The following is a 26,650-nucleotide window of genomic DNA, read 5'->3' as shown; positions in this document are numbered from 1 at the left end:
AGATGTTGGACCAAATGGTTCCTGTAGATTAGCCCTGTTACATTCCCACATAGATTTTCTTTAAGAAATTAAACATAATTCTATATATTTACCAAATTCAAAACAGTAATAACTGAACACTTTACCTGCAAAGCAGCTCAGAGATAGCAGAAATACGAGTTTCCATAGCAACATCATCTCCACTTTCCAAGGTCAAAAATTCCTCCCATCCAATCATCAGAGAAGCTACATAGATCTTCCTGCCACTACTTTATAGCCTGTAAAAATAGTAAGATAGGTTTATGGTGTTAATGCCAGAAAATTTGAAAGCATTGTTTTATTTATTTCTACATGTTAATAGTTCTTATTACCAAATTTGTCTTTTTTGTTGCTTTAGGACATGGAGTTAATGTGTTCCATTAGCTTTCCTCTCCACTGTTAGCATTCAGTGGTGACAAAAAAATTATTACTAGTTGTATTACTTACTTACACTACAACTCACTGGGCATTTCCCTGTCCATTTAGCTACTTAGGAATAAACCTACTCATAAAACTTAAATCTGTTCACAGGAGGACAAATCAAATGCAAATCAGGGCAGTAGAATTTTATAACAATGTTTCGAAGGACTTGCAAACAGTTTCCTGCAGAACATGTTGCATTATATTTTCTCAAAATGCCTCAAAGACCTGTCACCATCCTTAGCATCAGGACACTAATTTCCAAAGGTGCAAACCTGAAGAGTAAGGGCCCAAACAGACAGGCCAAAATAAAGCTGTTTTGGGTCACTTTGGAGGTATGCTGTTTAAATGATGCACAGATCTTAACAGGCCAGAAGCTATGCCAAAGCTGTGCTCCAGTACTTAGGACTGTAGGACAGCTTCTGGCCTCTTAAGATGCATGTATCATTTAAACACCATATCTCCAAAGTAACCCAAAGCAGCTTTATTTTGGCCTGTCTGTTCAGGACCTTAAGTCTGAATCAAATGAAGTATGTAGATTAGCTCTGTTACAATAGAAATTTGTCATTATTCTGTCTTTGTGTTGATTTCAACATATGATAATTCTATTGTGATGTTTTCTTGGAAAGATTTATTAAAGGGAGGTTTGCCATTGCCTCCCTTTTTGGCTTAGAGAAGGTGTTTTGCCCAAGATCACGCAGTGGGTTCTCATGGCTGACAGGCATTCAAACTCTAGGTCTGCTAGATTCTTAGTCCAACCTTCAAACCACTACACACATTGGGTCTAGGACAGAACATTCTCAGTATAAAAGACCGAAATACAATGTGATGTTGGTGGTAGGAGTGGGATTTCCATTCCCATTTCCCTTCAGTCCTTGAAGCTTCCTGAAAATCAGCTCTAAAGGGTTTACATAACAATGTGCTCTAATTTCTTTTTAGCCACAGCTTGATTAATTAACAATACAATGTTATCCATGACTACTTATAAGTCCTAGGAAATTCAATAAAGCTTACTCCCAGGTAAGTGGGTATAGGATTTCAGCCTAAATTAAGGAAGGTATTGATGTGGCCTTTACTCCAAAAGGGCACACAACTAATTTGCTGTTGCAAACAAATTCATAAAAGGCTGCAACGTTTCATCAAGTAGACTAACCAAATCACAAACCTTTTTTATTTTGCCCATTTATAATTGAGGTATATTGTGCATACAGAGAATCTGATTCTGTATTGGGAAAACCTAATTAAGACTTTAAAGAGCTATTGAATAGTTAGGTATCTGTGTAATAGTAGTATATTGAATCAATGTGTTTGAATTGTTGTGCCAAAGGAGAAATTTACATATACTATGAACAACCAAAAAGACAAATAAATGGTTCCTAGAGCAAATAAGATATGAATTCTTCCTAGAAGACAAGATTACTAAACTGAGGCTGTTGTACTTTGGACATCTGATGAGACAATGTGATTCATTGGAAAAGAAAATATTCAGTAAAGTGCAAGAAAATAGGAAAGGAGAAAAACTGTATTACAGGTAAATTGACTTATGGGCTCTACAGGCCACCTCTTTTCATACTGGATTGGGGCTGTGCCAGCCGCACACTGCAGCCTCGATTCTGCCTTTCCAGGGCACAAAAGGAGCCACAAAAAGTGGCTTCTTTTTGCGCCCTGGAAAGGGCACCATAGCCATATTGCAGTGGCTTGGTAGCACTCCTTCAGCACGGTATCGTATGGATGCAGTGCCAGAGGAGCATCATGATGCCATACTCTGTGTGGAGGAACGTGCGATATCATGACGCCCTGGGGGTGGAGTTGGAGCATGCATCAATCTGGATGTGATGCCCAGACTCCACCCCCAGGCCGGCCTTAATGGCTGGTTTGAAGAGGGCCATAATCAAGGAAGCCTTAACCCCTAGTTTGCATGATCTAGGTAGAGCTGTTGATAGCAGAGAGACTTGGAGGTCTCTCTTTCATAGGGTCACCATAAGTCAAATTCAATGTGATGGCAATTCACAGCTGAAAAGTGGTTCATCAGCTAAGTGCAATGTAAGAAAATAAAGATATGAATGAAATAGATAATGTCTTTTCTTTTTCATATTTTAGGAGGAATCAGCTTTCTTTGGAGAATAATTTTTTGTCCTCCGGACAATGATTATCAGTATGAGAAGAAAGAAAAACTTCAGTGCCCCCCAAAAAGTACTGAGAATGTAGGGAGATTAGATGAAGAAAAAGAAGATTGCCTGTGACAGATGTGGGCCAGAGGGGGCACTCTGTCTTCAGTCCAACATCTATTTAACATCAGCCTTGTGATGTAGGAATTGCCACTAGCCCACTAACATTCACTCAGTCCAAAGCAAGAAACAAGATCTTCTGTTGATAAACCTTCACTTATATCATTCCTGCAACCCAAACTAAATAATTTTATCATTTTTCCCTACTCTGTGGAATATAAGGGTTTCTTCACATTTTTGAGCACGATTCATATTTCAGGACTTTTGGGGGCAATTGCATAAAATGTATATGGTGTTTCTGAACAGAAAACATGTGTATTTTGTTTGTGTATTTGTCAAAGACCAAGGTGTGGGTGCCTGGATTCTGAGGCAGGCTGCCAGGGCTGTGACCATGGATGATAAGGACCTGTCACAGGAGGAGGAAGCCCAGTCTACTCCTCTTGTTACAGGTCCTTATATGACAGGATGAGGCAGAGCCCAGGGACAGGTGCCCCCCCCCCCCCCAAAAAAAAGCATTCCAGGAGCCCCATGGGCCAGAATCTGAGGCTGAGTCAATGAGCAGGCCAAAGTGTAAGCAGAACAAGATAGATTAGTTTATTGCACAGGGTTTCTGGAATGGTACAAAAGGGGCCGGAAAGGGAATGGAACAAGTGATGGACGCATTTTACTACATACAGGAAGTTCCTGTTCCATTCCATTCCGTTCCTCATCTGTCCCAGAGGAGGAGATTTTTGAGAGCTGTTTTGAACAGTTCTCAAAAGTCTCCTCCTCTGGTACGGGTGGGGAATGGATAGAGAACATAATGGGGACTTCCAGTGGTGGCGGCATTCTGTGTGTGGTAAAATGTGTCCCTCACTTGTTCTGTTCCCTTCCCGGCCCCTTTTGTACTGTTCCAGCCAGCCCTGTGCAATAAACTTAAGAGTTTCAGAAGTCCAATAGGCTTTGGTGGGAGTTATAAGGCTCCACAAAAACCAAATATGATAGATCATGTATGATATCAAAGAACTACTACTGAATAATCACCAAATATCTAGTAAATATTCATATATTCAAAGAATTTACTGAAAATGTTCACCAGGAAATTTACAGAGGTTAGTTCTGAGCAGAATTTTCATCAAATATAATTTCAGTTCTAATTTATGCCAATGTAAACAGCATTTTATAAAGGTGAAGAAATTGACTTTATGGTTTTTAATTTTTTCTTCTCTGTCACTGATCTGATATCCAAATGCATAAACCAACCTGTTACATTGAGGAAGTAAAACATTCAGAATGGAGATTTGCTAATTCTATTGAAGTGCCTATTTCAAGTACAACTATATGTTTTTTTGCAATAAGAATGAGGTACGTTCTTGTCACTGTATATTCAAAACTTTTTACTATATAATATATTAATTTGGATGGTGCTGAATTTTGAGTCTTCCACTGCCAACAGAGAAATTGAGTCATCCAAAATAACAGCAAATTGAATACATACATTGAAAGTATATTTGATTTCATAGAAATCCACATAACTTAATTCATTACATACTGACAGACACAGAAACTTTACTGGCAAACATAAAAACAGGAACATTACAAGTGCTAAGGCTGTCTTTCATATGATAATTTACTGTCAAACTAAATCATGAAAATATATTTCTAAACACAACAACAGCCTAAAATATTCATTGTATTATAAAGTCTGGTTCAAACTAGATATATTCATCTGTTTTTAATTCTGGTGAAGTATGAAGATAAATGGTGCTGTCACCTCTTTCATTTTCTGCATATATTGCTTATTGTAATTGTTATGCCATATTCTTAAATAATTGGATAGAGAGAAAATAAAATGACTGAAATGGGGTGGGAGGAAGAGATACCTATTTCCTGTATATGTTTGTTTGTTTGTTAATGGAACAAAATGTTCAGAAACATATCTCTTTAAAAGTAGCTATTAAAGCTTTGCCTATCCTGTCACAATAAATCCATCCACACAAGTAGAGTTTATTTACAGCAACACACTAATGGCTGTTTGCTACCGAAAGAACAGTCTCTTCTTCCTTCTCTCCTGCAACACTTTGTGTCACCTGAAAACCAATTCTGGAGGGCTTTTTGGTCCTCCAGAGCCATTTTATGGCAGTGCATGGGGTTTACATGGAGAGAGGAAGGAATCTGCCATATATTCTATAAAAAAAATTGCACTATTTTAGCTCTCTCTCTCTCTCTCTCTCTCTCTGGCTTTTCTTCGCGATCAAAGATTCAGGAAGGACTCATCCTGTGTTTCCTACAAGTGCGTTGAGGACTAAAAAGGCCAGTCCGAGATAAACAAGTCCGGTTGCAGAAAGCACAGCAGAAAGTCTCCTTGGGTGATGTTTCCGGATTGTGGTTCTTTCTGCGTTGTCGTTTCTCTTCAAAACTCGTTCGGTGTGAGCTTTCGAAGAAGGCTGCAGCATCGTGGATAGTGTGTCTCCATGTCTCCCGATGCAAGGCCAGGGTGGACAATTGTTGGTGATCAATTTGGCTGAGCCTGAGATGTTGTTTCAGGGAGTCCTTGTATCTCTTCTTTGGCACACCCCTCTTATGCTGACCTGTGGCAAGTTCGCCGTAGAATACTATTTTTGGGAGGCGATGGTCCTTCATTCTTGAAATGTATCCTGCCCGGCGCAGCTGCATCCTCAATAGCATGGCCTCAATGCTAGTGATCCCTGCTTGCTCAAGGACAACAACATTTGTCACATAGTTAGTCCAGTGTATATTTAGAATTGTGTGTAAACAGCGCTGATGAAAGCATTTGAGAGGTCTTACGTGTTGGCAATAGGTGACCCAGGTTTCAGACCCATAAAGGAGAATAGACATTACAATGGCTCTATACACACTGACTTTTGTGCTTCGCCTCAAGTGTTTGTTACTCCAGACTCTCTTGTGAAGCCTTCCGAATGCACTATATGCCTTTGCTAGTCTGTGATCGATCTCTTTATTAATCTTGGCATCTGAGGAGATGGTGCTTCCCAGGTAGGTGAACTGCTGGACAGATTTAAGCACAGAATTGCCTACAGTGACGTGAGGATGGCAGTGTTCTTCCTGTGGTGCCAGCTGGTAAAGAACTTCCATTTTCTTCAGATTGACTTCCAGACCAAAGAGCTCAGCAGTTGTAGCAAAACAAGATGTTAGATGCTGCAGAGCTGCTTCTGAATGGGCAACGAGGGCAGCATCGTCAGCAAAAAGCAGCTCACAGAATAGATAGTTTAGAGTCTTGGTGCGAGCCCTCAGGTGGCTTAAGTTAAACAGGTTACCATCAGTATGGTAGCGTATATAAATGCCTTCTTTTTCGAGATCTGCTGTAGCCCTTTGAAGCATCATGCTGAAGAAGATTGTAAATAGAGTTGGAGCGAGAACACAACCTTGTTTCACACCATTAGTTATTAGAAAGGGCTCCGAGAGAGTGTTGCCATATCTGATGTGACCTTGCTGGCCTTCATGTAGCAGGATAATCATTTTGAGGAATTTGGGGGGGCATTCTAGTCGTTCCAGGATCTGCCACAGACCTTTTCTACTCACAGTGTCGAAGGCCTTGGTGAGGTTGACAAATGTTACATAGAGTCCTTTGTTTTGCTCTCTACATTTCTCTTGCAGTTGTCTAAGGGCAAATACCATGTCTGTAGTGGTCCTATTAGCTCTGAAGCCACATTGGCTTTCAGAGGGAAGTTCTTCTGCAACAGCAGGAACTAATCTGTTCAGGAGTATTCTTGCAAGGATTTTTCCAGCGATGGAGAGCAGTGTTATACCTAGATAGTTTGAGCAATTGGATTTTGCTCCTTTTTTTCTTGGGTCACAGGGTGATGATGACTGCATCTCGAAGATCTGATGGCAGTTCACCTTTTCCCCAGCAACTCACAAGGAGCTCATGGAGTTTAGCATGGAGTACATGACCTCCGTATTTCCAAGCTTCAGGTGGAATTCCATCAATCCCGACTGCCTTGCCATTTTTCATCTGCTGTTTGGCCTTAAGTGTCTCTTCCAGAGTGGGAGTTATATTCAGTTCCTTTTTCATTGGTTGTTGTGTCATATGTTGAACAGTTGAGTCTTGGACTACTCAGTTGGCACTAAAGAGGCTTTGGAAATGTTCAACCCGTAGGTTCAGAATGGAAGCTTTATCTGTAATTGGTGTTTGACCATTTGTACTGTATAGGGAGCTTTGGACCTGATATGTAGGTCCAAACACTGCTTTAAGAGCTTCGTAAAATAATCTGGAATCACCCAGATCTGCACAACGTTGTGTCTTTTCTGCTAAATTGATCCACCACTTGTTCTGAATCTCGGAGTTTTTGTTGGAGTTGACTACATGCGAGGTGAAAGGCTGATTTTTTTACATGGCAGGATGGCTGGGCAAGGTGTGCTTGGTGAGCAGTTCTCTTCTTTGCCAACAGCTCCTGGATCTCTTGGTTGTTTTCATCAAACCAGTCTTGATTTTTCTTGAAGGAGAATCCTAAGGATTCTTCCGCAGGTTGCAGGATGCTGTTTTTGATATGTTGCCAAAGTGCTGTAGGAGAAGAGTCTACAGGACGGTCTTCAAATTTTGTTTGTAAATTTGCCTGGAAGTTGTCTCTCATGGCAGCTTGTTGAAGACTGTTGACTTAAAGAACACAGTGCTGGCTACACACTCTATTGGTCTGGCAAACCCAAAACTGAAAAACATCTTTCAGGTGTAGGTTTTATGATCAAAAACTCCATTGCCTCCAAACTCGAAACCCTGCCAACAGGACACTCTGATCGCATTATCTCCTTATACCTCCCACATGTTGTTCTCTTCAGAATATATGCCCCAACTATGCAAGTCGACTCTGTGGAGAAAGACAAATTCTACTCAGACCTACGCCACCTCATACAAAAAGTCCCTACAGAAGACAAAATCATTATCCTTGGTGACTTCAATGCCAGAGTAGGAAAGAACTTCGAAGCCTGGAAAGGTGTTTTAGGCAAGCATGGTGTTGGAAACTGTAATGATAATGGACGCCTCCTGCTAGAGTTTTGTGCAGAACAACAGTTGACTACTACAAACACTATCTTTCAGCAGAAAGATAGCTTAAAGACAACCTGGATGCATCCCCGATCCAAACACTGGCACCTCATTGATGATATCCTAGCGTTCCAGAGAAATATTTGTGATGTTCGGCACACCGAGTGATGCCCAGTGCAAAATGTCAAACAGATCATCGCCTCATAAGATGTAAACTAAAGCCTGTTACAGACAGCCAAAATAAAGCTGCTTCGAGTCACAGTGGAGGTATGGTATTTCAATGATGCATGCGTCCTAAGAGTCCAGAAGTTGCATCAAAGCCACGCTCCAGCCCTAAGGACTGGAGCGTGGCTTTGGCGTGGCCTCTGGACTCTTAGGACACATGCATCATTGAAACACCATACCTCCACTGTGACTTGAAGCAGCTTTATTTTGGCTGTCTGTAACAGGCCTAAATCTCCATTTTAAGCTCAAACCTAAGAGGGGTGGCATCCTAAAGAGGAGACTCCAAGTCAACAATTTTAGCTAATTCCCTTGAAAAACCATGCCTGGTGCTAAAACTTGAAAAATGCCCCTAAAACTCTCTCAACTGCCAATATACCCCTTTTGGCCATATTTTGGCCAAGATGGCAACAGGAAGTGATGCGATGTCACTTCAGTTTGCCATTTTGACTGAGATACAGCTGAAAAGAAGGATATATTTGTAGAAATGCTAGATTGGCACCAGGACAAGGCTCTTGTAGTTTTATTCCCTAACAAATTTTGGAATAGGAAAAGTTTATAAAGGTCCACCAAGTGGGGAGGGGGAGACCTCTTCTTTACCTTCCAAACCTAAATTTTCATCACAGCTGTCTCCTCCCAACACAACTATAGCCCTGTCTGTGGAGAACAAGTGGAAGTGGAAGGTGCTGGCAAGAACATTGCTCCCCATGACTCCCTTCTGCTTTCCACCATGGATGCAATATTTGTGTTGGGAGGGGAGTACTGCAACTGAAAGTGAGAAGTTGGAAAGTGCTTTTGTCCTGCTTGATGGAGTTTTACAATGCGTCACCCCACTCCAAGATCTGATAAGAGAAAAAGTAATATGAGCCCTCCTCTGGACTCAATCTGTCAACCAATTTTTTTGGGGGAGGGGGGTTGTCAAGGGTCTGTTACTATGAGAAGATGGAGGGATAAAGTGCTCCCCAACCCCATGTGTTTTCCAAACATGGATAATGTTCATAATTTCCTCAGTAATTTTAATTATGCATCCTATTTCTCGTTCCTTTTTGAAAAGACCAGCCTCGTAATATTGCCTGCATCAAACACATTTTGAAACTGGTGTTTACCTGTGGTACCCCAAATATCTGCATGGACAGCCTCATTCTTATAATCATAGACTCACAGAGTTGGAAGAGATACCAAGGGCTATCCAATCCAACCCTCTACCATGCAGGAACTCACAATCAAAGCATCTTCAACAGGTGGACATCCAGTCTCTGTTTAAAACCCCGTAAAGAAGGAGATTCCATCACATTTCAAAGAAGTGTATTCCACTGTTGAACAGCTGTTACTATCAGAAAGTTCATCCTACTGTTTAAGTGAAATCTCTTTTCCTGTCATTTGAATCCATTGCTCTGTGTCTTGTTCTCTGGAGTAGCCAAAAACAATCTTACTCCATCCTCAATGTGACACCCCTTCAAATATTTAGACAGGGCTATCATATCACCGCTTAACCTTCTCTTCTCCAGGCTAAACATACCAAGCTCTCTAAGTCATTCCTGACAGGGCATGGTTTCCAGACCCTTCACCCTTTTAGTTGTCCTTCTATAGACACATTCCAGTTTGTCAACATCCTTCTTGAATTAGACACAGTATTCCAGGTGAGGCCTGGCCAAAGCAGAATAGAGTAGCACTATTATTTCCCTTTATCTAGACACTATACTTCTATTGATGCAGCATAAAATTGCATTGGTCTTTTTAGCTGCTGCATCACACTATTGACACGTTCAACTTGTGTCATACAAGAACTCCTGGATCCCTTTAACACATAGGGGCTCAACAGACTGGCGGCTCAACGCTGTCCCTTTCAGCCCCAGAAGCAGGCTGTGGCAACCACACGCCGCAGCCTGCACATGGAACGAAAAGAAGCCCGCAAAAGGGGCTTCTTTTTGCACCATAGAAGGGGCACCATAACTGCTGTGGCACAGTGTTATGATGCCCCTTGTGTGCATTGCTGTTTGGCCACTGCACATGAGGGACGTCATCATGGCATGTCCTGTGTAAATGGGTGCATGCCAAGATGGTGCCCCGGTGGAAGAAGAAGTGCTTGGAGCGTGTGAACGCTCAGCTCTTCTTCACTCCTAGTATGCAGTCAGGCTGGGACAAAGTGCCAGTCTGTACTGCCTCTTACTGCTTTATCACACTAGGGAGCAAACAGGATGTAAACAAGAGTTAAACTAGAGAAAACCAGGAAAAGCCTGATGTTTATCACACAACATTTCCTGGTTTTCTCTAATTTATCTCTTGTTTAAATCCTGTTGGCCCACTAGTGTGATAAAGTAGACCTAGAATTGGAAATATGATGACTTAGACCACGCTAACTCTTTTATTCAGTGATACATCTTTACATTACAGGATCTTGTCTACTTCCTTCATAGCTGCACTTCCAAATCCTAGTCTTCTGATTTCTTGGCTGAAGTCTCCACTCCGATTAATGACTGAGTCAAGATAAGGAAATCTTTGACTATTGCAATGTCTTTATTGTGTACTTTAAATTTAAGTATATTTTAATTTATGTATATCATCAGTGGCCATTACTTTTCTTTTCTTAATATTTGGTCCTAAGCCTTTACACTTTCTTCCTTGACTTTCTTCAATAATCATTTAAAATCTTTCCTATTTCCTGCTAGTAGTATGGTGTCATTGTTCATGTCTCTTCCTCCAATTTTCTCACCTCCTCCCGCTATCTAATGCTGCTTTATCTATGATATATTCGAGGTACAAGTTAAACATATAAGGTGATAAAATGCAGCCTTGCCTGACCTCCTTACCAATTTGAAACCATTCATTTTTTTTCTCTTCTGTCCTGATGGTACCCTCTTGCCTGAACACAGGTTACACAGCAGGACAATCAAATGTTGTGGCAGACCCCTTTTCTTTAAGAGAGATCCATAGCTTTTCATGATCTACTACACAATCAAAGGCTTGCTATAATTTATAAAGCACAAACTAATTTTATTCTGAAATTCTTTGAATGTATAGCCCTTATGTTTTTAGGCATTGAGACCACAAAGATGGAGATGTGATCCAGTCCAACCCCTTGCCATGCAGAAATACAGAATCAAAGTACTCCAGACAGATGGTAATCCAGCCTCTGTTTAAAAACCTCCAAAAGAGGAGAGTCCACCACACTCTGAGGGAGTGTATTTTATGGTGTCAAGAAGTTCTTCCTAATGTTGAGGTGGAATCTCAGGTGTCTTTCACTGGTGTAGCCAGTTCACCAGCAGATATCCTAGATATTCAGGGTCTCAGGTGCTCAGGATATGCAGAACCATTCATGCTTCCCCCTAAACACAGAGCACTGAAATACACAGTATGAAAACACAAACTCAGCAAGTGAATTGAGAACTTCACCTTTCTTAACTAATTTCATTTATCTACAAGATAACTAGCTGGTGAATTGCTTCTCATTTTCTTTCCAACTGTGAATCTCCTGTTATGAAACCACCAAAATCTTTAAAAAGAATATTCAGAATGTATTAACAGGGTTTGGTAAGACTGTTATGATGTTATTCAACTTTGGAAGATAAGTGAAGGTGCAGGGAGTTAACAGATCAGATGAAACTCGAATACACAAAAAGTGTATAAAGCGGATAGAAAAAGTGTGAGGGAGATGAAGAAGATGGAAACTGACAGGAGAGTTACAATGTTTGGGAAGAAAAGATAATCAAAGACATATGAAACGCACTACTAAGAATCAAGAATTAAAGATACAAAGACTCAAAAGATATAGAACTGAAAGACATAAAAAAAGTCTCAAGTCAACAGATGTTCAGTGATCAATTAAGAATTTAAAAAAGACCATGAGGTACAATTCCTGATATAGGACAAAAAGGCAACAAAGAAGGATGAAGAAGTGGTGTTGGAAGTGTGGTTTTGATAAATGGACACACACACACGCGCACACACACACACACACACAAATAAAACAAACTTTTGTTTCAAACCTTATGAACACTGGTGACCTCACTCTCATTCAGATCTTACTTTCACTTTTAAGATGAACTCAGGTCCTGTGCAGACTGGCCATTAAGGCTGGCCTGGGGACAGAGTCATGGCATTGTGTCGACATGACACACAGCCCGACTCTGCCCCCAGGGCACTATGATGCCGCACGCCACTCCACACAGTGTGTGGCATCATGGCAGTCCTCTGGCACTGTGTCTACATCAAGCAGCACCAAAGGAGCACCTTTAAGCTGCGGCGCCACAGCTATCACGCCCGTTCCAGAGTGCAAAAATCCCCACCAAAATTGCCCTGGAATGTCCTGACCAGGGACAACCATGCAATTGCCATAGCCCTGATCCAGCGCATCTGAAGGCATCTGCAGGCCATCCCTTAGGGCAGTCTGCACAGCCCCCACTCTCCTGACTGGTGCAAAATATGTATAAGATTTAAAAATAATCTACATATGGTTTACAAAGAAAACTGAGGGGTTCGATAGACCGCCCTGAAAGGGCATTCTGGAGGTGCCTGTTTTTGCTGCTTAGGGATGCCGCAGCAGCCAAACCACATGGCGTCCCTCCAACCCAAAAAGAACTCACTAAAAGCACATTCTTTTTGGTTCACATGGCGGATGCAATGAGTGCGACATACAGATGCTACACTTGCATCATCATGGTGCCCCCCGTGTGTATGGGGCCAAGCCATGATGGCGCCACCACCGCTGCACACTGGGATTCGGGAGCGTGCGGTTGCTCAAGGCTGCCGTAAAGCAGCGGTTTGGTCTGGGCCTGAGTTTGAATAAAAGAAAACGCCATGAAGCCACGAAAGTTTGAAATGGGATCAGACTTACAATTCTGCTGTGTAGATACTCTCCGGGTCCTGACAACATTTTCATTAAGATTAGTGAGTGAATAAAATGAAAAGGATTTGGCTATGCAAACCAACATAGTCAAGCTGACCTTTGTGAACCTAACCATACCATGCATGCCACTACACCCTATGCTGCTATTTCACTGATTTGTCCCTTGTGACCTGGAAAAATAGCAGTCAGTCAGCTTTAAAGGCCAAACTAATTACTACTTGGCCCCTAATAGTGCAGAATAGGTAGGGCATTTGTTTTCTAGTATCCAGTTTGTGCAGACCTAACATTTCCTGCACAGTACAACAGTATATATCCCAAGGGGGATGACATTCAGTACATTAGTCTACTGCTGCAACATGAATAAAATGTCTTGTGGTACCTTATAGACTTAACACATATGCTTTCATGGGCTTCAGCCCACCTCTTCAGATGCATAGTGGAATATAAAGGTTAACTAAAGCTAGAGATGGAGTATAGCTATCTTTCAAAGGTATGTATGTATCCACCCACTCCATGTTGGTCAAGTTGCATGTGACTGCCTGCCAGACCAGCACTTTTTAGAGCCTTGTGCATTCTCATTGCATGGTATAGGAGTGACATTTGCTTTTGATAAAGTCATCATGAGATTTTCTGTCATAATTTTTCCTCTGGGTTAAAAAAACATGAAAATTTTATGAACATGTCCTTATACTGTGACAGCTTGTGCTTATCATGTCAGGTGAAAATACTCTTTTTACTAGCAAGTGTGATATACAACAGCTATCACCATATGGAATGAATTCACAACAAATAATCATCACATGAACATGATAATGCTATATAAAGGTTTTGGTAGAGTAACACAGAGTGTTGCTCAAATAACCTCAATAAAATAAGTGGCACCTTAAAACAAAGACCTAAATAAAGAATTGCTGGACTGCAAGACCCAGCTTTTATCACCATTAGTTATGCTGACTTGGGGCTGATAAGAGTTGCAGTCCAACAACATATAGAAGGCCGCATGAATTCCATCCCAGTTTAGGTTAATGGATTACAGTTGTTGAGTACCTTCAAGTTGTTCCTGATTTATCACAACACTAAGATAAACCTATTAGGGGATTTTCTTTTCAAAATCTATTCAGACTTTTGCCTTTGCCTTCCTCTGAATCTAAGGGTGTATGACTTACATAATGTCACCCAGTGGGCTTCCAGGGCTGAGTGGGGATTTGAACTCTGATATCCAGAGTTCTAGTCCTAGGCTCAAACCATTATATCATGCTGGGTCTCTTGTGTTTCTGTGTGTATATGCCTTCAGCCATATGAATTTCATAATGTTTTCTTGGGGAAAAGATACTCAGATTTATATTTGCAGGTTCCTTCTTTGAAAATAGCACCACAGTCTCCCATCCAAGTGGTAACCAGAGCCAATTCTGCTTAGTTTCTGAGATCAGACAGGCTCTGGTGCCTTGAAGGTGTTTAGACTCTGCTGGCTCTCTGACATTCTCTATTACAGTACATTAGGCTAACTTACTCTGATATATTTTATACCTGCATGAACCCTGCGTTTTTCCCCCAAGCTTGCCAATGCCACTTGCTTGTACTCAAAGACTGCTGTACCGCCTACATATGGGTGGTAGTGAGAAAATAAGGGCCGGCACAGGCTGGCTCTAAAAGCTGGCTTCTTGGCAGTTTGGGGGCATGGCATTTAGATGTCACATGCCCTCAAGACATCTTGAAGCCATCTAGTCAATCAGATGGTGGCAGCGTCAAGATGCCTTAGGGGCATGGTGTTAAGATGCCACACCAGGAAGCCACCTTGGAGCTGTGGTGGAGCACCTTAAACCTGGCCCAAATAAGAGTGGATCTTTTCTGCTCCTATTTGGGCTGGATTCCTGGTGGACTGGGGCTGCCGTGTGTGCTTGCCATGGCCCCAAGGCATCTTGGGTTGGGTGGCTTCAAGCCAACCCTTTATGCCCTTCTGTTCCGCCCCCAAGTTCACTATTAGTAGCATTTGGAAAAAGTTCTTGATTTCACTTCTCTTTCACATGGTAGCTATCTTGTGATGAGTTTTCTTTAACAGAAAATTGGGACATATGAGTCTGTTTCATATGAATTTGGGATGCTATTTAATAGACCAAGCTTTCTTTTGAAACAATGCACTCAAGAATGTAGCTATAGAGGGGACAAAATTAGATTATTCTCCCCCAAATAAGAATTCTGCCCTCCTCCCAATACATTTCCATTCATTCCTCAAATGTCTAGCATCACAGATACTGACACTGAATATCATTCACAGCTAGTACTCTTACATATGCTGTGTTCACATTCTCTTAGTAATTTTACCTGCTCTTTTTCTTTAGATGCCTAAACTATTTCCAAATACACAGCTGATGTTTTACTGAAAATCTAGAAATTTGGCAACTGAAGAAGAATTTCATAGAGGCACAGAATTTTCCTTATTTTGTCCCCCCTAGTATCTCCCAAATGGATTTAATTTTGACTTGATGTCCCAGGAGCTATCCAACTGAGACAATGTGTGCGAGAGTGTGTGTGTGTTTTGTGTGCCTTCAAGTCTTTCCCAACTTATGGCAACCTTAAGGCAACCCTATCACCAGGTATTATTTGCAAGTTTTTTTCAGATGGGGGTTGCTATTGCCATCACCTGAGGCTGAGAGACTGTGACTTGCCCAAGGGATTTGAACCCCGGCCTCCCAGTGTCCAAGTCCAGTGCTCAAACCACTACACCATGCTGTCTCACAGAGACAAAATGTACAGTGTCTCAACTTGATGTCTTGTCTCCCTGTGCTATGGAAAGGTTCCAGATGTTGTTGGATTCCAACTCTCACAATTCCAAGCCAGCATCTGAATGTGGCTGAGAATCAGTGAGCAAGGGTGTGGCAATACTGTACATATAATGGATGCTCCCAAAGTACATAATCATCAAGGTCCCGAAATAATCAGTAAGCTCCCAAAATACATAATCACAAACTCTTGAGGCACAAATGTCAGGTGGAATATCAATCATCAGGAGAGGGATATGGGATCCCTTCTAAGAAGGCAATTTGGAATCTTGTGAAGAATGATATGGAAATCCAGTTTATCGCCCCAGTACTCTGTTAAGCACCTAGAGCAGTTGGTATAAAATGCATGTTAAATTGTTAATATAAAGTTAAGTTGTTTTATAGAGCTACCGCTACTATTGGGGAATAACTTTTAGACCTTTAAGAAAAACAGTAATACATCATAATGACTGTAGGTAAAAACAATAACAAATGAAGTCCACATGTTCTCTTGGCATAAGTAATTCCCTCAAAAAGCACTATAAAAGTTGAGTGTTATCTCCTACCACTCAAGTTCTCTGGAGCTGATTTTATGCTTGACATTTCTCTCTCTCATTCTATTTCTTACAGTTTACGCAGGATAATAATAATTCCAAACACAATGTCTCCTGGGTACAGTAACATCCCCCCCCCCCCATGTACTTGAAATTATTATGGCTGATGTTACCTTAGCCTCACACTCCTGGCAACATTTTCAAACCATGTTAACAATCAGTTTGTCAGGAGGCAACATGGGCATTCCCACTATTCCATTTTTATCCTGTTTTAAGCTAATTAGAGAACTTGAAGCACAACAGGCATCAGCCATAAGAGCAGATCTAGAGAGGGTGAGACATTTGTTCAGATGACATTTTGATACAAATTGACAGGAGACTTGTCTACACAGGCAGGAAAAACCATATTCACTCCACAGCTCTAATACAGTTTTCTAGTCTGCAGCACCCTGATGATGCCATACTCATAGTGGCGAGATTGGAATAACCTGGAATATGATGATAATCACATGACTGTCATGTAATCTATAGTATGAAGTATTTCTGGCCACACGTCCAAGTCTACAATGCTGCTCTGGAGTAGCTACGTAAATGTGGGGTAAGGGATGATTCTGTTTTGTCCAGGTTTCCAGAAAAAAAGCCCTGCATTTTGGACTCAAATCCTCATGAATGTTGATTCATTTTTCTGATGATGTAGACAATACCTTAATTAAATATTTTTAAGCAATAACAGGATGTAGTTATATGTACAAGGAACATTTAACTCTCCTGTAAAAACAGCTTCATTGGCTACCAGTACATTTTGGGTACATCTTCAGAAGTGCAAACTAATTAAAAAGTCAGTCAGTATCCAGCAATCTGAATGTAAGTTTAGAAAAGATATCAAGTTCAGAAGGAACCAAACAAATCTAGAGGAATCAAACACTTCAGGAGGAGGAGGAGTTGTTTAAAAATGGATCCATCCTTAAGTGAATGTGAAAGAAGGTTACTGCAAGCAGTTCTCTTTTATGTACAGATTAAGGTCAGAATAAACCATCTAATTATTCAACTGTGCACAGGTAATTTTCCCAATTGATTCTTGTTCTGAACCAGGACATTTGAACATGGATTGGAATTTTCTAGAGACACCTGGAGAATAAGATGTTCTTCAGCCTGAGCAACCAAACACAATTTCATGCCCACTGCACATCTTCATGGTCATGCAATGGGATTTTCTGGCTACTTCCTGCACTATAATCCCATTACAATTTTGCACCCCAAAAGTAGTTTTCCGAGCAGATGACCTTTTGGAAAAGCATGGATTGCAGTATAGCAGATTGAAGTAGGATGCATCTCCTTCAATTAAAAAAAAGATGAAGATTTTTCCAGGGCTGTCTTGGTATACCTGTCTGATATCTGTGTATCTAAACCTGACTGATAGGTGTGTGCAGTCATATTGCTGCCCTAATGTATAAATAAACTAGGGCTATGTAATCAGGAACAGACAGCACACCAATAGAACTGCTACAATTGACAGAGACAAACTCAAGTAACTAAAATCTGCCAAGAAATATGGAAAACAGAACCATGGCCCAAAGCTTAGAAGTGATCAGTATACATTCCCATCCACCAAAAAAATAAAAATAAAAAAAAAAAATAAAATAAAAAAGACACAAAAGACGGCAGTAATTACACAACCATTTCACTAATTTTCCATGCAAACAAAGTCATGTTCAAGATTCTGCAGTGAAGATTTCTACCATATATGGAGAGAGAAATTTCAAATGTGCAAGCTGGTTTCTGGAAAAGAAGATGTTCTAAGGATCCCATTGTAAACATACAGTGGGTAATGGAGTGCATCAGGAATATCCTGAAGAAAATCTACATGTGTTTTATTGCCTTCAAAAAGCCATGGCTTGCTTATAGAGGAATGGGAGTGCCACAACACCTGATCATCTTGATGCATAACCTCTTCTCAGCACAAGATGCTGCTATTAGAAGAGAATACAGAGAAACAGAAAGGTTCCCAATTGACAAATTGGTACGGTAAGGTTGCATAAAATCACCCTATTTTTCAGCCTATATGCAAAAAGTATTGTTCACAAAGCAGGCTTTGAGTGAGAGGCAGGAGGAATGAAGATCAGATGAAGGAACATTACCAATGTTAATTATGCAGATGACACAATATTACTATCAGAAAACAACATGTACTTGGAACAATTACTGAAGAAGGTTGGGCAGAAGGTCAAGGTAGGCTGAATGCTATACATTAAGAAAACAAAAATAATGATCACAGAAGAGCTACAAGAATTCATCTTAGACAACAACAAAAATTGAAATAGTCAGAGTTCTCATACCTTGAATAAAATATAGATCAGAATGGAGACTGCCACCAAGAAATCAGAAGGAGACTTGGAATGGAAAAGGCAGCTATGGAAGAACTAGATAAGTTCCTAAAGTGTGAAGATATAACTCTGAACACTAAAGTGTTCATCACAATGTACAGATCACAATGTACATCACAACGTATGGATGCAAGAGCTGGGTAGTGAAGAAAACCAATAGAGGTAAAATCAACTAATTTGAGAAGTTGTGCTGGATCAGAGTGCTAAAGATACCATGGACAGCTAGGATCTGTCCTAGAACAGATCAAGCTGGATTTCTCCCTGGAAGCCTGGATAACTAAATTAGAACTGTTGTACTTTGGCCACATCATAACAGAAAATGGATAATTAGAAAAGACAATGATGCTTGGAAAGGTAGAGTGCAGTAAAAAAAGAAAAGAAAAAAAAAGGGGGGGGGGAGCCACATGCCAGATGGTTAGACTCAATGAGGGAGGCCATGGGCCTGAGCATATAGTACCTGAGCAGGACAGTGGAGATGTCTTAGCCACAGGGTCACCATGAGTAGAAGTTGACTCAAGGGCAGCTAACAACAACAATGTAACCATTTCAGAAAAATCTCTCATTCCAAACTTGAATTAATTGGATCTACTAAATTCAGGTCTGCAGAGGACTAGCCTGGCATGAAATGATTGGGCTTGACTGAGAATAGGAATGGGTAATATGTTTAAAAAATTTCTGACAAAAAGTTAAAAAAACATTTTTTTAAGTATTGAGAAATTAGCATGTGGTTATTTTGGGCAGAAAATCAACTGTATTGTTTCCTGTTTAGAAAATGCTGTAATTGGATATTTATTCTGCACAAAATTAGCATGTGCTTGATTTATAAAAACAACAACAACATTTCCTAATATTTTTGACACAAAAATACTGTTTTCTGTCTGAAGCAACCACATGCAATTTTTTGTACAGAGTAAGTCCAATATTGCAAATTACCTTCAAAATGTCTATACAGTCACCCATCCTTTTTTGTGGGGGATCCACTCATAATTTCGCCTATATTCAAGCCCCATTGGCTTGAATATAGGTGCAGGCGTGCTGGTCTGCACAGGCACGCACCACAGGCACACGCCCCATTCATTCTCCCTCCATTCGTTCCTCACACATAAGTGAGGGACGTGGATCCAAAGACTATGAGGATGGAGGGAGAATTGTACTTTTGAAGACAGTCTTGCTAATAATTACTTCTTGCATCCTTCAAAAAGAAATTTATACAAAAAATACATCCCTAAATCAAACTAATCTGGATTTTTAAAAAAAGCCACGCAAGGTGTCTCCGACAGTAACATATAAGGAAAGCAACATGATGCAGAAAGGAAACGTAATGAGCTTTGCTCATTGACAGCTCTAGTTTCCATAGTGTGTCAAGAATCTTACAAGCACTCTCCAGTTATTGTTCTTAGAGAAATGGATAATGTGAAATCAATGAACGTTACGCATTTATTTCTTCAATGCAGAGTTCTTGTTTCACATTCTTACTCTACCTGAATTTCACATGCAAAGTCCCCTTCTCTGGACACATATACCCTGTGTGCATGCCTGTCATATGGCAGGGATATTCAGTGTCACCCTGCTCCTTATGCATCTTGGAATAAATACTCTTCCAAGTCACCTACTAGGACTAATATATTTCTGTATAAAGTACAATTGGTAAACCTTTTGCACAAAAGAAACCAAAACAGAACCCAAGATGAACTTATGCAAAGCACAGGAATCAGGTTGATTCCAATGCCTGGTACAACAAACATGTTTGAATACAATTCCTGTGATGTCTTGTGGTGTATGCTTTCAGTAATCCCTGTATGTGTGCACTTGCTATTCACTCCAAATTTTCTAGAGAGATTTGGTTGAGATTTGGCACCTGCTTCTTTCCACAGAGTGATCTGGTCTACACTGACAAGTTTCTCATAGTGAAATTCACTACGTTCCTTACTGCATGGGGAAAAACAGGGGTTTAAACAGTGATTATTCTGTGCAAAACACGTAATCACAATTAAGATTTTCACACACATTGCTACTAAACAGGCAATAAACAGGGAATAAACATCAACTAATCATTTTTTAGTTTTCCCTGTGAATGATTTGTTGCTTTTTATTTCCTGTTTAATAGCAACGTTGTGTGAAAATCGTAATTGCGAGATATCATTCTGCATGGGATAATTGCTGTTTAAACCCCTTATTTTGCTCAGTTTCCCCAGTGTGATAAGTCTTTTCCTTCAGCTACCGGATTCTTACAATATATAAGCAATATTCCCTGTCCAACAAGATTATGGACAGTTAACTAGTAAATAATAAACACATATATACTGAGTTTTGACCTCTTGGCTTCCTCAGATATTATTAACAGATATTGTTACTGTTGTTTTCAATAATCAAGCAGCAACCATTTATACAGAACATTAACTTCTCATAATTGCAACTGTGAAAAAATGGCAATAATAATGGAGAAAAATGTAATGATCCTGTCTTGATGGTTATTTTTGCTGTATTTAGTGGGAAGGAAGTGTGGTTTTGATAAGAAATAGGAACAAGCCTCCAATGGCTATTTTTAGACATAATCGTTTAGGTAAGGACTAAGCAGATTGTGTTTTACATGGCAGTAATTCCATTCCCTTTGATTTGCAATATATTCAGCAATACACACTGGAGTTTGCCTTCCACCCTCAAGCCATGTACTGAGCTAATGGCTAAAGGGGATTAGTTTGCAATAACTTACAAGTCTCTAGTTTTGAACACTATGCAGAAGGCATCTCTCTGTTATTGCAAGTCCTTATTTTTATTTTGAGCATGGAATATGTTTTTCTTATCAGAATCTCATAAAGGTAAAAGTTACCATAAAAGTAAAAAAGTAAAAAGGTAAAATTGTATTTATCAGAACCTCATACAGCTCATTGTTTCTTTCCAGTTTTTTCAGGTTTTGCTACTTATTGATTAAGGTTCCTTCAAACTTCCATGTAGATATTCCGATCTGCATATGGTTTCAGATTCATAGCTGTATTAGTCTGGAATATCAGTATGCAAGGAATCCTGTAGCAACTTTGAGACTGTGTAGAAGAAATTGTAGCACAAGTGTTTGTAGACTTAGGGGTAAAACACAGTCCTAATGAAGTGGTTTCCAGACACTTTGTGAGTATGTCAATTAGATAGTACCTGCCTCCAAAGAGACTGGAAGTCATGCCAAGGCCACACTCTGGTCATTTGGACTGGACCAAAAAAGAACCAGGATAATCTGGCTCATGGAAACACTGATCAACCTCAGTAGGTATGGCCAGCCTTGGAAGCAGGCCATGCAGTTAGTGAGGTTTGGACCTGATTCTGGCCGGAGTGGACACAGGCCATTCTTTTTCAACTCTCTTCTCCAGCTTCAAGTCTACTTCCTCAGATGCATGCTACATGTGCTATATAGGCTATGACTAGAAAAGCAATAGAAATAGTGTTTAGTGTTAGAGAACTAAAAATGCAGTCTGCTGCAGAGTGGGGCAACATCCCATGAGAAGGATTTGGCCTAAGGATCAAAAAAGCTTTCTTGGAGCATGCACCCCAGTGGCTTTCCAATACAGGCCTACTCTGGTCTAAGATCAATTAAATTTAAGTTGACATTCTTTCGATAAAGTGGATATACAAATACATCCTTAATAACATGTATCCAGGGAAGAGGCAGAACTGGATAGAAACAGATAGGATGAAACTAATAGAACTGGTAGATCCATAGTTTAAGGCTTGAGTCTAACTATGGATCCACCAATTCTCTTAGTCATAACTAATCACCAATGCATATAACAACTACTGCCAAACCATGATTTGTCTTGTAGTGTATGCACTGATTGGGAATTTGTGAATAGGATTCTTTTGAGCTGTTTGCTTAGCCCTCCTCTTAATAACACAGAATCCATGCAGCAGCAACTGGTGACCTTTGTTTCCATAGGGAGATGAATATGTTCTTAGTGCACAGCTCCAAAGGAACTATCCAAAGTCCTATCCCCAAAACAGTTCCAACACTTAGTCCATTTAAAGTTCAGACTAAAATCCAAAATGGATTCACTGCTCCATTGGCACTACAGCCATCAGTCTCCACTATAAACATGCTTGTTTGGATCACATTCTCTGGTTGTAATCCTGTATATAGACATGTGGGAGTAAGTCCTATTGCACTCTCTGTGCTGTATTTCTCTCTCTCTCTCTCTCTCTCTCTCATTTTTAAAGCAAAAGGAACACATTTCAGTGGTAGATAAAAATATTTATGTGCTGTCAGGCTTTTTCAAACTGACGAGGATTGGGCTTTAAAAGCTGTTTAGATTTTAATGTTTGAATAGAGTTTTTAACATATTTTACATTGTAAAGCATGGCTGTTTTAACTTTTAAAGATGTTTAATTGTTTTAATATATATTTATACATTTTAATGCTTTTGTATTGTTTTAAAATTTTATTGTTTGAAATTTGCTGTCTGCTGCCTTGATTCCTTGTAGTAGGAGAAGGGTGGGGTATAAGAGAATGTAATAATAATAATAATAATAATAATAATAAGAAGAAGAAGAAGAAGAAGAAGAAGAAGAATCCCTTTCCACAAACCAGATGTTGTCAAATTGCATGTTTATTGATTGAAATCAGACATTTTTATAACACAAGCAAGAAACTGGAGCTGGGACAATAAATACTTGACCTGATCAGTCAAGCAAACTTTATATGTACTACCTTTCCAAAACCCAGAAGAGAAATAATAAGCTTCATTAAAATCTAGTACTGAGTTTAAAAGGAAATCAGCATTATAATTTCAGTAGCAACTGAGCAAAAACTTCAAAAACTGAATGCAGCAAATAAATGCAAATCAGAAAAATTAAAAAAAAATTCTGAAAACCCATTGGAAATATATTTCTTTACGGTGGAGGAAGGAAAGAGATTTGAAGAATCTTCTGGGGGAAAAAACCCTGACACACCATATTTCATACAGACAAGAGAGAAAGAACAGGATGTCCAGTAATGTTGTTAATATGGCATAGATTTGAGGAATTTCAGTGCTGATCCAAAAATTTGTCATTTCACCATAAATTTGTTACACATCTTTCTTGAGTTGGAGACTCATCATATATAGTCTAATTTCATTTTTGAATATATACAGTCATGCATTAAGAATACCGAAACTAAAACAGAATCCAAATTCTCATGATGAGTGTTTTCCCCTCGCTACAAATCATAGAACCAGTGTTGTGTAGTGATTTGACTGTGACTCTGGAGATCAGGGTCCAAATCCCTGCTCAGCCTTGGAGACCCACTGGGTGGCCTTGGGTAAGTCACTTGCTTACCCTCACAGAAAGGAAAAGGCAACCCAAATCTTTCATAGAAAACCCCATGGAAGTTGTCATAAGTTGGGGGGAACAACTGAACGCACACAACAACAACAATACAAGTCATACATGATCAATGTTTCTCTTTGACAAAAGACATCCGTGAAACTACAATGCAAACTGGTTTCCTCAGATTAACTGAGAGAATTTAGAAGGGTTTCCCATGTAGGGAAAGTCTAAATTTCAGCACATTGCTGTTGGGTTTTGACACCACATAAGGAAATGAATGATGATAAATTTATGGTGTGATCACTCTGAGTACCACTTTGAGTACTGTTAACATAAGCAATGCTTCCAAGCTCCATGTAATGCTATACCAAGATCTTACTGCTTAGATAAAGCTCTGCATCTTGTCTTCATGTATGTATTTTCTTGCCCCCCCATCTTTAAATGTACATATCTTTGGATTCTAACAGAAACTTCTATTCTGTAGCAGGAAGGAGGAAGGGAGAGGGAGAGAAAAAGAGAGGATCCATGCCCACATAAAAAGGGGCAATAGGATCTTTCAGGTTACACAGCAGCATTTCATGGAAAGCTGTTGATGGGTGCGCATCAACAGAGCACAGTCTTTATAGATGTTAATTTGAAGAAAACGAATTTTTGGAAATATGGTTAGTTTATATTAATCAGTGAATCCACTTTTATTTCATATCCTATTAATCCCAATTTCTTTTTCTTTCTTTTTCTGTTTTTATTTATAATCATATCATTTATAACCATTCAACATATACAAGCACAATCTTCCACACCATTTGTATTCATGCTTCCAATAACAGCCTTTTATTTCTAAATAAACACACCACAGAGTAAAACCTGTGCAAATCCCATCTCCTGCTCTATCTTCTTTTTAGCGACACATTTCCTTAGCAGCTTATTATGGTTTGTGGGTCATTTTAGTAAATGGCCTCTGGGGTTCCTTTCTGTCACAGAAACATTTGAATCTGTTACCAAAAAGTGCTTCAGGATTTACTCATTTCTTCTGTCTCATTGACAATGAGGTGGCTTATGTAAACCAAACTCTAAGAGCAATTTCTTTACAAGCAGGAACAAAAAGGCTACCCCTTACTTATAATGCCTACAGTCATTGCTGATAGTTGTCATCGTCAATCCTTTTTTAAAAACAACAACACCATCAATGAAATGAAGGGGTGGGCAGGTCAAGTTTACTTCTCAGACATGAAATGGGAAATCTGCCAGCTTATTAACAACTGGAACTTCAGCCTGGCAGCCTTAATTCCAACATGAATATAAATTTTAAGTCTCAGATTTCTCTTGAGAACTGCCAGGAAATACTATGAGCAAAAAACACAGCTAAAAATAAGTCTCTTTATGCACTGGAGAAGGTGGCATTCATATAGCTTTGGGGAATTTTGACTACATGTTAATAACTATGTATGGAACTCTAAACCAAAGAGTAATAATATTAAGTAACTGCATATTTTCTATTGCTAGCTAGCATGCTTTAAGTAGTGTCAAAATGCTTAGCACTGATTTGAGAAATCTGATTGTAGAAATCAGAATTCAGAGTCCTAATATGAATTATGCAATATAAACATATTGACAAAAACACCCTTTGTTCAAAATCTAAAGTCATACTAGTGCTCAGTAACTAACATAGCAGAATTTAATTCACTTCTCCTTTTCTGGGAAGCCCTTTCTGCCACCCCAAAATCCCATCGGGGAGATTTAGGATTCATGGAAACTTCTTAGGGAGACAAAATAATTGTTTCTGCAGTCCTGTTGACATAAGGAAACCATTGTGTTGGTAATACCCTCGATGTCGTCTTTAGTACGGACATGGACACTCTGTGGGCAGAGATCTCTAATATCTCTGCCCTGTCATGGACGGATCATTTCCTGGTTGAGGCTCGAATCAAGACTTCTACCTATTGCCCCCCCGGGGGTAGTGGACCTATTAGGATGGTCCACTCTCGAAGGCTGATGGAACACAAAAGGTTCCAAGAAGCCCTAGAGGGATATATGGTTGGAACTGACGGCGATTCTGTTGATGCCCTGACCAACATCTGGGATACAGATCTCTCCAGGGCTATACACAATATCGCTCCCAAGCGTCCTTTCAGGCCTGCTTCCAAAAAACAACTCTGGTACACGGAAGATCTCAGGGAGAGGAAGCAGGTTCTGCAACGACTAGAGCGCAACTGGTGAAGACACCAGCACTTAACCGACAAGGCACTCCTAGACTCTCTTTTGAAGGCCTATGGAGTGGCAATAAGTGCAGCAAAGCATTTGTTCTATGCTGCACGTATTGCATCCACAGAGTCGCGTCTGGCAGAGCTGTTCAGGGTAGTGAGGGAGCTAACACATCTGCCCTCCTCCCTGAACCCTATTTTAGAGCTATCCAAAGCCTGCTGCGACAAATTTAACAACTTCTTTGAGGATAAAACCTCTCTGATAAGGGCTGATCTCGACGCCAGTATTTCTTCAGAATCTATAAGAGAGGTGTCCAGAGCTTCCGTGGACCCTGTTAAACTGGATCACTTTGAGTTTGTTAGTACCGAGGAAGTGGACAAGATTATTCAAAGCATTAGGAAGACGACGTGCTCTCTCAATCCCTGTCCCTCATGGCTGGCAGCTCAGTGGGGAGATGCGGTGCTAACTATGTTGCACCTCATAATTAATACATCTCTAAGTGAGGGACAGTTTCCATCTAAATTGAAATTAGCAGTGGTGAAACCCCTGCTTAAAAAAACCCTCCTTAGACCCCCAGATACATAATAACTATCGGCCTGTTTCGCTGCTGCCATTTTTGGGGAAGGTGATCGAGAGAGTGGTCGCTTTCCAGCTTCAATCGATCTTCAATGAAATGGATTTTCTAGACCCATTTCAAACCGGCTTCCGGGCGGGCTATGGAGTTGAGAC

At 40.1% G+C, this 26,650-nt stretch overlaps 1 long non-coding RNA gene across 1 annotated transcript in view; it reads right to left on the bottom strand.

Moving 5' to 3' along the window:
* Positions 1-26,650, bottom strand: part of LOC121922680 — a 365,925-nt gene that overhangs the window by 297,630 nt on the left and 41,645 nt on the right. Inside the window, exon 2 of the long non-coding RNA XR_006102210.1 lies at positions 126-257. This is a non-coding gene — a long non-coding RNA (uncharacterized LOC121922680). The remainder of the gene's footprint in view (positions 1-125; positions 258-26,650) is intronic.

This window comes from Sceloporus undulatus, chromosome 2, assembly GCF_019175285.1.
Source record: "Sceloporus undulatus isolate JIND9_A2432 ecotype Alabama chromosome 2, SceUnd_v1.1, whole genome shotgun sequence".
In the NCBI taxonomy this organism is placed as follows: Eukaryota; Metazoa; Chordata; class Lepidosauria; order Squamata; family Phrynosomatidae; genus Sceloporus; species Sceloporus undulatus.
The sequence above is the reverse complement of the archived record's forward strand: the minus strand, read 5'-3'. Positions and strand labels throughout refer to the sequence as shown.